Source organism: Schistocerca nitens, chromosome 3, assembly GCF_023898315.1.
Source record: "Schistocerca nitens isolate TAMUIC-IGC-003100 chromosome 3, iqSchNite1.1, whole genome shotgun sequence".
NCBI lineage: Eukaryota > Metazoa > Arthropoda > Insecta > Orthoptera > Acrididae > Schistocerca > Schistocerca nitens.
Window position 1 is genome coordinate 597,254,371 of NC_064616.1, and position 10,439 is coordinate 597,264,809.

The window sequence follows — 10,439 nt, forward strand, 5'->3', positions numbered from 1 at the left end:
ATTCGGATTTACATGCGAGATTGCAATTGCCTCGGCAATGAGTTATAAGGGGAAATCAAAATGTTTCCATTTGAGGGCGCTGCTACAGCGTATTTGCAACGTAGCACGATTCAGAATCCGGTATATATTCACCCGACATGTAGGCAAGGGATTATTGTGACATTCGTGTCTTTCCAAGGTGCGTGTGGTGGACATGGAAACGTGAACAATGGCGACGTTATTATCAAATGCGTCAAAACAGGATTTACGTGCTATCAATCTTTCCTTGGCTGCCAAAGGGTAGACATCCACTGGAGAAAGAAGAATGTGTATGAAATAGCATGTCTGTCGAAGACCACCGTTGTGGAATGGTGAGCCAAGTTCCATGCTGGTCGCGATTCGACTCATGACGCCGTTCGATTTGGGAGGCCAGCCTCATCCACTGGGGACAACAACGAGTGTGAGACCCTCGAGCACCCGCCCTAAAGACGTGACCTCTCTCCATGCGATTATCACACCTTCGGTCCCTTAGTAAAAGCCTTGAAGGGTTGACGATTCCTGTCGGACGAGGACGTGCAGCAGGCAGTTACCGACTTCTTCACGCAGCAGGACACGGAGTTTCAACAAACGGGTATGTTGAACCTGGTGCGTCAGTAACCTCAGTGCTCACAGCGATTTGGCCTGATTGTCATACCGATTCAGGACCGTACGTCCTCCGAAAGGAAGGAATAACTACCGCAGAATATCCACAGTTTGTTTTTATATACGAGTAAGAAACTCAAACTCCCTGGCAGATTAAAACTGTCTCTGTGCTCAGGTACAGGCCCTAAGTGCGAGCCTGAACCGGCACACATGTTTATATCTGCCAAAACGTTTCAAATCAGTACACGCTCCGCTGTAGTGTGAAAATTAATTTTGCAAAGAATGAAATTTGTTTTAACAACTAGCAACGAGAGTATCCAGTACTACACTACTGGCCATTAAAATTGCTACATCAAAAACAAAAAAAAACAAAAAAAGCAGATGATAAACGGGTATTCATTGGACAAATATATTATAGTAGAACTGACATGTGATTACATTTTCACGCAATTTGGGTGCATAGATCCTGAGAAATCAGTACCCAGAACAACCACCTCTGGCCGTAATAACGGCCTTGATACGCCTGGGCATTGAGTCAAACAGAGCTTTGATGGCATGTACAGGTACAGCTGCCCATGCAGCTACAACTCGATACCACAGTTCATCAAGAGTAGTGACTGGCGTATTGTGACGAGCCAGTTGCTCGGCTACCATTGACCAGACGTTTTCAATTGGTGAGAGATCAGGAGAATGTGCTGGCCAGGGCAGCAGTAAAACATTTTCTGTATCCAGAAAGGCTCGTACAGGACCTGCAAAATACGGTCGTGCATTATCCTGCTGAAATGCAGGGTATCGCAGGGATCGAATGAAGGGTAGAGCCCCGGGTCGTAACACATCTGAAATGTAACGTCCACTGTTCAAAGTGCCGTCAAAGCGAACAAGAGGTGACCGAGACGTGTAACCAATGGCACCCCATACCATCACGCAGGGTGATACGCCAGTATGGCGATGACGAATACACGCTTCCAATGTGCGTTCACCGCGATGTCGCCAAACACGGATGCGACCATCATGATGCTGTAAATAGAACCTGGGTTCATCCAAAAAAATGACGTTTTGCCATTCGTACACCCAGGTTCGTCGTTGAGTACACCATCGCAGGCGCTCCTGTCTGTGATGCAGCGCCAAGGGTAATCGGAGCCATGGTGTTCGAGCTGATAGTCCATGATGCTGCAAACGTCGTCGAACTGTTCGCGCAAATGGTTGTTGTCTTGCAAACGTCCCCATATGTTGACTCAGGGATCGAGACGTGGCTGCTCGATCTGTTACAGCCATGCGGATAAGATGCCTGTCATCTCGACTGCTAGTGGTACGAGGCCGTTGGGATCCAGCACGGTGTTCCGTATTACCTTCCGGAACCCACCGATTCCATATTCTGCTAATAGTCATTGGATCTCGACCAACGCGAGCAAAAATGTCGCCATACGATAAACCGCAATCGCGATAGGCTACAATCCAAACTTTATTAAAGTCGGAAACGTGAAGGTACGCATTTCTCCTCGTTACACGAGGCATCACAACGTTTCATCAGGCAACGCCGGTCAACTGCTGTTTGTGTATGAGAAATCGGTTGGAAATTGTCCTCATGTCAGCACGTTGTAGGTGTCGCCACCGGCGCCAACCTTGTGTGAATGCTCTGAAAAGCTAATCATTTGCATATCACAGCATCTTCTTCCTGTCGGTTAAATTTCGTTTCTGTAGCACGTCATCTTCGTGATGTAGCAATTTTAATGGTCAGTAGTGTAAATTAACAGTGAACTGTGAATCAAGACTAAATGGTAAAGACATGTTTTAGTGTAAAACATATGCCACGTTAAAATTTTATTTGGTCAAAGAAATGTGAAATGTCTTAAGCGTTTAGCTGTGATTCATTTTATCAGCTGAGGAACAGATATTAATAGCGATACCTTTAAACGTAAAATTACCCCATACAGCACTTTATAACATTATTAAATACCATATTAAATTCCTTTAAAAAGAAGACTAGAGCTTATCAAGGCAACTGAAAGGCAGGTACTTGCAACAGTTCGCAGCAAACTCTGGTTCCACAAAACCAACAATCGCAGAAGAGGTACCTACAGCTTAATACGGATGAAGCTAAATAATGGGAATTTTCCAAGCCATCTTTACCGCTTTTGACTTAATGAGTACTCAAGAGCGAGAGTGGAAACGGAACAGTTGCCGACTTCAATCACCTCCTATTTTTCCTCTTTCTGTTGAGAATTTAGCAATAAGAGCTAAAGGAGAACCTAATAAATGAAAATGCAAGCCTCCCTGTGCCTTGCAGTACTCAGTAGTGATCATGAGCAGCTGCCAACTTTGACCTGGTAATGAAGTAAGTTCGTATGGCATGATTAGCTGGGAACGGATGACGGGAAGTCATCGAGTAAAACAGAAGTGATATCTGCCGTTCCCCAAGGAAGTGTGACAGGCCCTCTGTTGTTCATGATCTACATAAACGATTTAGGTGACAATCTGAGCAGCCCTCATAGATTGTTTGCTGATGATGTTATCATTTACCGTCTTGGAAAGACCTCAGATAATCAAAACTGATTGCAAAATGATTTAGACAAGATATCTGTATGGTGTAAAAAGTGGCAGCTCACTCTAAACAATGAAAAGTGTGAGGTCATGAGTACTAAAAGGAATCCGCTAAAATTCAGTTTCAAGATAAATCACACGAATCTAAAGGCTGTAAACTCATCTAATTACAAATTACTTAAATTGGGATGATAGCATAGATAATGCTGTAGGTATGGCAACCACAGATGAGTAGTCATTTTGGGTATTATAAACTGCTTCAGCTGTGTTTTAGTCCCTTTCCCGGTTTCGTGGCACTAAGAGCTGTATACCAATAAATCCAGAAGGAATAACAACCCCGAGATATTCACTGGTATGCTAAATTATTTTAAATTTTAAAAAATTTAAAAAATATTTAAAACTTTTACGTGAGAATATCAAAATTTTAGTACTCACGTAACTAAAACATTAGAGCGGAAAAGATCGGAATCTCTTCATCCAACATTCGTTGTCCGTCACGACAAAACACCGCTAAAAGGCAGTATGTCATAGAATAAAACAGCCGGATTCCAATATAGCGGACGGGTCCTAAGCAAAGCACACCATAGTGATCTATCGGCAAGACAAAATAAAGAAAGAACTATTAAAGACTAATTTTGGGCCAGAATGTAAAACCAGGAAGTGGTAGCCACAAAATGGAGAGATGATCTACCTGGACCAAATCCGTCGAATAAATAGCTATTGACACAAATAATGAACCTGAAAACCGCACTTACCGCTTCTCCGATCTATACGGAATCGCGAACAGGGGACGCGGCCGCGTGCTCTGTCATACTGACGGCGGGGAAGTAAAAAGCTTTCCATTGGACGGCTCGCGCATGCGCTAATGATGCGCGGGCTCGACCGAATGATTGGTGGTTTTTTGGGGGATACACGAGTGGTGAATCAGAACAAGGCATATTGGGATAAATAGTACAAAAACTTTCTTTTGTAAAACAATCTGTTGAATAACATTATGATAGTGACAGTTGACATATTTTTCGTTTAAAACGCCCGACAGAGCGTAAAAAAGGAACATTATATTAATATATTACGGCAACGAAACAGATCTGCCGGCCGTATCCATTCAACAAACCTTAAAACTTTAAACAACTTTAAAATTCTAAACATTATTGTTCCGTAAATTCTTCACTTTGACAAAAGGATCCAAGACTTTACTGAATTTTGATACTTATTAAGAATAGTTAAAACTACGACAATCGCATAGATAATGTTGTGGGTAGAGCAAACCAAAGACTGCAATTTATTGCCACAACACTTAGAATATAACAGATCTGCTGCTCATTCTACGCTTATCCGCCCTCTTTTGGAGTACTGCTGTACGGCGTGGGACCTGCATCACAAAGGATTGACGGAGGACATCGAAAAAGTTCAAAGAAGGGCAGCTCGTTTGTTATTATCGCAAAATAAGGGAGAGAGTGTCATTGATATGACACACGAATAGGGGTTGCAGTTATTAAAACAAGGACATTTTGCTGCGGCAGTAACTTATCATGAAATCTGAATCATCAACTTTTTCCTCAGAGTGTGAAAATATTTTGTTAGCTCCCACCTATACAGGACGAAATGATCGTCATACTAAAATAGGACAAATCAGAGACCACATGTAAAGATTTAAGTGTTCGTTTTTCTCGTACGTTGTTCTAGACTGGAACGGTAGAGAAGTAGCTTAAAGGTTGTTCGATGAACCCTTTGCCAGCCACATAATTGCAGAGCCGCCTGTTTGTAAGATCTTTCAATTAGACGCCACTTGCAAGCCATCACCGGTACTATTTCTTAATTTTTAGCCGATTGTTACATGCTGTAGAATAGCTGGCAGGAAAAATAGTCATCGGACAGTCATAAATACCCAGTTTTGGAGGCTAAACTTACTCCCGAAGTACATGCGCCGTTGACCGAAGTTGTGACCGTGGGCCTATAATATTGTAATAATAATGTGGAGGTTGTAATAAGTGAACACTTTTGTACGACACAGTTAATTTATTCAGCTTCATATTCAAGTATCGCGTCCCTTCTTCTTCTGAGGGCACTCACACTATAGCTACAGTCACTCATCTATCACGAGCTTATATGAGCTTACCATTGATGATTTTTTAACTGTGCTATTGTCGTTTAGTTATGTAATTACTCTCCCGATACAAAATTAATCCTGAGCTTCAAAATTCTCACTTTCTTCACAAACATACGCGTCCTACTCGCGTGATGGCGCGACTTTAATCTTTCCACCAAATACTTCACATTTATGCGAGAAGCGCGAGGGGTCGGTATCTGCTCTGCAGGCATCCTCCGACTCGACTGATTCACTCATTTGCGCTAAACGATCTCCTGGCTCCAATCTGGCCCTTCTAGATCTAGAGGCTATCCCCGTCAGCGATGCAGCTGCGCTGTGCCAAAGACGCGTAGGGGTAGTTCGATCTTTCAAACACAGGATCGATATCTTTCCTCTTACACACTTTCTAACATTCTGCGTGGTGTCTGTTTGTTCTATATCGTGTCTCCCTACCACTTTCGCGCAACGACGCTATGAGCGTGTTTTTTAGGCAGTTGGCTAGTTTGAACCTGGGAGCTGTTGCTGGTAAGGAGACGCCAGACCACACGTGATATGTAGAGTTCAGAAGAGTTCAGTGAGACTAGCGATGATATAACCAAATACTAAATGATTTCAGCGTCAGCTCCACCGCACTCCCTGTAAAAGAATTTTAATACTAACTAAATTTAGTGGAAGGGGTTCAAGGCTTTCCTATTTTTAGTTAGCTGGTAAAATAACGTGGAAAAAGCATTTAAGTTTACCATTGGAAATTTTATTCTACTCACAAAACATTGTTTATAAACTGCACTATTGATAAAAGGAAATGTTTTAATACAGGATGGCAAAAACCAACTGCGTTCAACAAAAAATGTGAACGAATATTCCCTGAATGGGTTTCCAAGTTCTACAATGGATCGAAGGATGACCTATGCCATATCACATCTATAATCTAGGTTCAAATTAAGTTTCTCAAAAGAGGAAACTATCAAAATGATCTACAGTGACCCTCAATTATCTTTAATTACTTATCTAACTTTTCGTAAATTACAGTGGCTGATGTGGCTTCTCAGTAACTATATAACAGAAAAATCATCGTGTTTCGGATTTTTACTTCAAGTGGCAAATGTGAACACCATGAGCTTTAATTGACGATCGACACTAGTATTACGCAAAAAGGGGATGTAACAGATGAGACTTCTGCAGTTCTGAGTGAAGCTTTATGCGCTGTTATGCGGCATCGCGTGTGTTCATTACCTTGTCGGTGTTCGTCAGGGCGGCGCAGCTCCTCGCATCTCACCGTCTCGGAAGCACCTCTCTCCTAACTTCTCCTTACTACAATTTACCAAAGTTGGTTTAAAAAAAACTATTTGGCTGTGTTTTCATCTGGCCAATCAGGGTCTCAATGTTAACCTTAAGCTCCACCTACAATAATTCTGTCCATCCAATGAGAAACGTTATACTTTTCGTGGTGGGGCAATGTTTTTAAAGTTTGCAACGTAAGAGACGCGAAAAAGTCTCACGCTAAAACTTGCAGCTGATGTGGTCCTTTTAGTGTTATCGTAAGATCTATACTGTTCTTCTGGAGGGCTCTATCTTTTAACATGGGCTGGGGGGTGGTCCTGACGTAACAGAGACGCGAAAAAGTCTCACGCTAAAAGGGTGGCCCTTTTTGTGTTATCGTAAAATCTATACTGTTCTTCTGGAGGGCTCTAGCTTCTAACATGGGCTGGGAGGTGGTCCTAGCGAATAGCTGGCGACGTGGGTGTCCGTCCCTTATCGTAGGGCCTTCCAGCTTAACACGGTTCTGCTCTCGGCTTCTGTTCTCGTTTCTCCCCTCGGAACTGCGTCTGCCTCACGGTGGGAAAGTATGACATGCATTTAGGCATTCTTGTGTTAGTCTGTGGTATTCCATTTGCTCACTCGTTACTCGTATTACTTTGGTTAATTTAATGTCACGATTTATTCGGAGCTATGTGACATACTACTGGATTTGCTTATCATGTCAGGGTTTTCATGGAAGGTGTTGGATTTGCCTGACACCTTACACATCACCACCCTTCGAACTTAGTTTTTGTGCTGAAGTTAGACAATGATTGAATCGTTGTCTAAGCCAGTCAAAAATTATTCCGTTATCTAAATTTTGTTGCTTACTGTTCAGCCACGTTATTCTGTTCTATGCTAGTTTGTATTACTAATTTATATTTTTATATTCTTCCACATTATTATCAAAAATATGTTTATATTGACAAGGGAAGAATATTTTTATTCTATCATAATTATTATTTTTTTAATTATTTTCTTTCTTTATTTAACTGTGAAGTTTGTTTTTTTAAGAAGTTTGGTATCGAAAGTGAGGAGTCTTTCACATCGATTTTCTTAGAAACATTGTTTTTATAAATGTAGTAATTAAGTAAAATCTATTCCTAACACATTTTCTAAATATCATGTACAAGTAAAATGTTTTTGTTTCTAGACACTCATTTCAACATTGTTACACTAACAAATAAGAATTATTTCCAAGAATTGCTTTGACAAAGAAATATACATACACAATATTGAGATATTATCCTAACATATGGTACAAATGTTAACAAAAAAGGGAAAACATCCAACAAGATAATTTTTTATTCTTTGTTTTTATAAGGAGAAAATAAGTAAAATATAGTTATTCTTTTATTTTTATGAGGAGAAAATAAGTGGCATATAGTTTTAGTGTTTATTATGCCTTACTTTTGTTCTTTATATACTGTCCATTTCAGAACTAATTACTTATTTTTATCGATAGTCTATTTTTTACTTAAGCCCATAGTCAATAACTGTTACTTTGTAGTTTATTAGCTGTCTGGTGTGCTTAACTTATTTAGTTTTCCACACGTTTCTTTTGCACAATTCCTACATCACATAATTTGATGTCACACATTCACACAATCCTGTGAATGTTTAAGCATGAGGTTGGCGAATGTTTTTGCTCGAAGGTGGTGGACTTGAGCGAGATGGATGTGGGCAAGTATTTGATGTACAGCTTCGTTCGTCGTTCCTTGTTGGCTTTGCAAGTGTGTGTTGCTGTTGTGGAGGTCCCATAATGGAATGGAGCTGTGAGTGCAGAATCTCGTGGTTTACTGGCTTTGTATGCGTGAAAGTCATCATTATGTGTCGCTGAAAGCGGTCGTTTTTCGTTGTAATACTTCTCAGACGACTAGTTTACAATAGGATAGGGATTTGGGAAGGTATGTCGTCTATTCTTCACCCATCTTCTTTCTTGGTCTCAATCTTGCGAATCTTCAACTTCTGTTCTTCCTGCTTTTTCTCTGCTTCTTACTTGCTTCTTGGTTCTTCTCTGGGCAGCATATGGAAATATTTATTGATAACTAGTCGCTTTGAAGTTCTCCTCTTAGTAACAGTTTGATAAATTGTTTGGGCATGTAATTTCTACTTTGTGGACGTTTTCTTCAGTTTCGTGCATCAGCGTGCTGTTTAATAGCGGTAGTGTGACTTTTACACATTTTTTTGCCAGTGGTGGCTTGCCCAAGTCGTCTTCTCGTCGGGCCGACAAAACATAAAGTTGCATGGTAAATAATTAAACAAACATTATTGAGAACAGTGCAAGAAAATTATTATTGTAGTGTTTATAAGACTTATTATGTGTTTATAGTATAGGGGGCAGTCGAATGTGCACATAGGAGATGGTTATATGGTCGAGGGACCGAAAACCAATAAAAAATTGATCAATCAGTCTATGGTGTAACTTTCAGATATTACTCTCCCTATGTGTCAGTCACCGCTCTGTTAAAAATTACTTTAGTATTGACAGTGACGAAGGACTTAGTCTGGTGACATCCACCATAGAGGCACACCAAGCGTTCAGCCAATCCCAAGAGTCCTTGAGCCGTAGCAATCACCCACGCTTGCCAACCCTCCATCCCACGATTGCAACACTAGCCAGTTGCAGTATGCTCCTGTGTGGTGTTCGGTGTGTTTTCGTTCCTGAAGGTTGCAACATTTGTTTGTTTTATGTGCATTGTTTGTTGGGATTACGTTATTACTCGGCAAAGCAAATGGTATATCATGTAGCAGTGAGAACTAGCTTGATCACGTGACCAAGTGCAAACATGTTCCAGTTTTAGTAATACGCATTGTTACCAGACAGTGGAAGATTCCTTTCTTTTCTTTTGCTTCCGCCATAGTCCCGCAGCGATCGCAGGGTCGGCGTGGTTACAACGGATTTGGCAATGTTAGTGATAGGGATGGCCGGATACCCTTCCTGCCGCCACCCCGTACCCCCAGGACGGAATCACTGTACCCCAACTGTCTGCGTCTAGCGGAAATCGTGAAATAGTGCGGACGTGTTTCAAATGTCTGCGACGCGGGTAACTGAGGCAGAACGTGGGGACCAGCCCGGTATTCACCTAGAGGGATGTGGAAAGCCGCCTAAAAACCACATCCAGGCTGGCCGGCACACTGACCCTCGTTGTTAATCCGCCGGGCGGATTCGATCTGGGGCCAGCTCGCCTACCTGAGTCCAGGTAGCAGCGCGTTAGCGCTCTCGGCTACCCTGGCGTGTACAGTGGAAGCTTCCTATTAGCAAGATTAAATTAATTGGCGACAGGAAGGGAAAATGCGAACAGTAAAGGTGTCGGACTATAAACTCAGCCCGAATAGGCCTCGGAAGGCCCAACGGTACCTACCGACCACCGTGTCATCCTCCGAATACGCGTCACTGGATGCGAATATGGACGGGCATGTCGTCAGCACACTGTTCTCCCTGCCGTTGTCAGTTTTGTGACCAGAGCTCCTACTTCTCAGTCAGTGCACTCCACTTGCCAATAGCGCTCGGCACAACCGGACGGTCACCCATCCAAGTGCTAACCAAGCCCAACAGCGCTTAACTTCGGTGATTTGATGGGAACTGCTGTTACCACTGCGGCAAGGCCGTTGTCTATCGGACTACGCAAAGCAGATATTAAAGCTTGCCAAGTTGATGGTGAGCAAATTACTGCAAAGAGGGACGTGATGCTGAGATGAAACCAACTGATTATACGCCCCCCCCCCCTCCCAAAAAAAAAAAACACCAGTAAGCACGAGAGAATGGTATTTTTCCTACTAGTGTCATCCCACAAGAGAGACGAAATATCTGAAAACAAAAAGGTATTGAGGTTGTACAGTACCTGGGCTCAGAAAAACTCTACAGTATCCATGAATAACAACGTAA

At 42.1% G+C, this 10,439-nt stretch overlaps 1 pseudogene; it reads right to left on the reverse strand.

The window, feature by feature from the left end:
• Nucleotides 1–10,048: 10,048 nt before the first annotated feature.
• Nucleotides 10,049–10,167, reverse strand: LOC126249815 (5S ribosomal RNA; annotated as a pseudogene).
• Nucleotides 10,168–10,439: the final 272 nt, after the last annotated feature.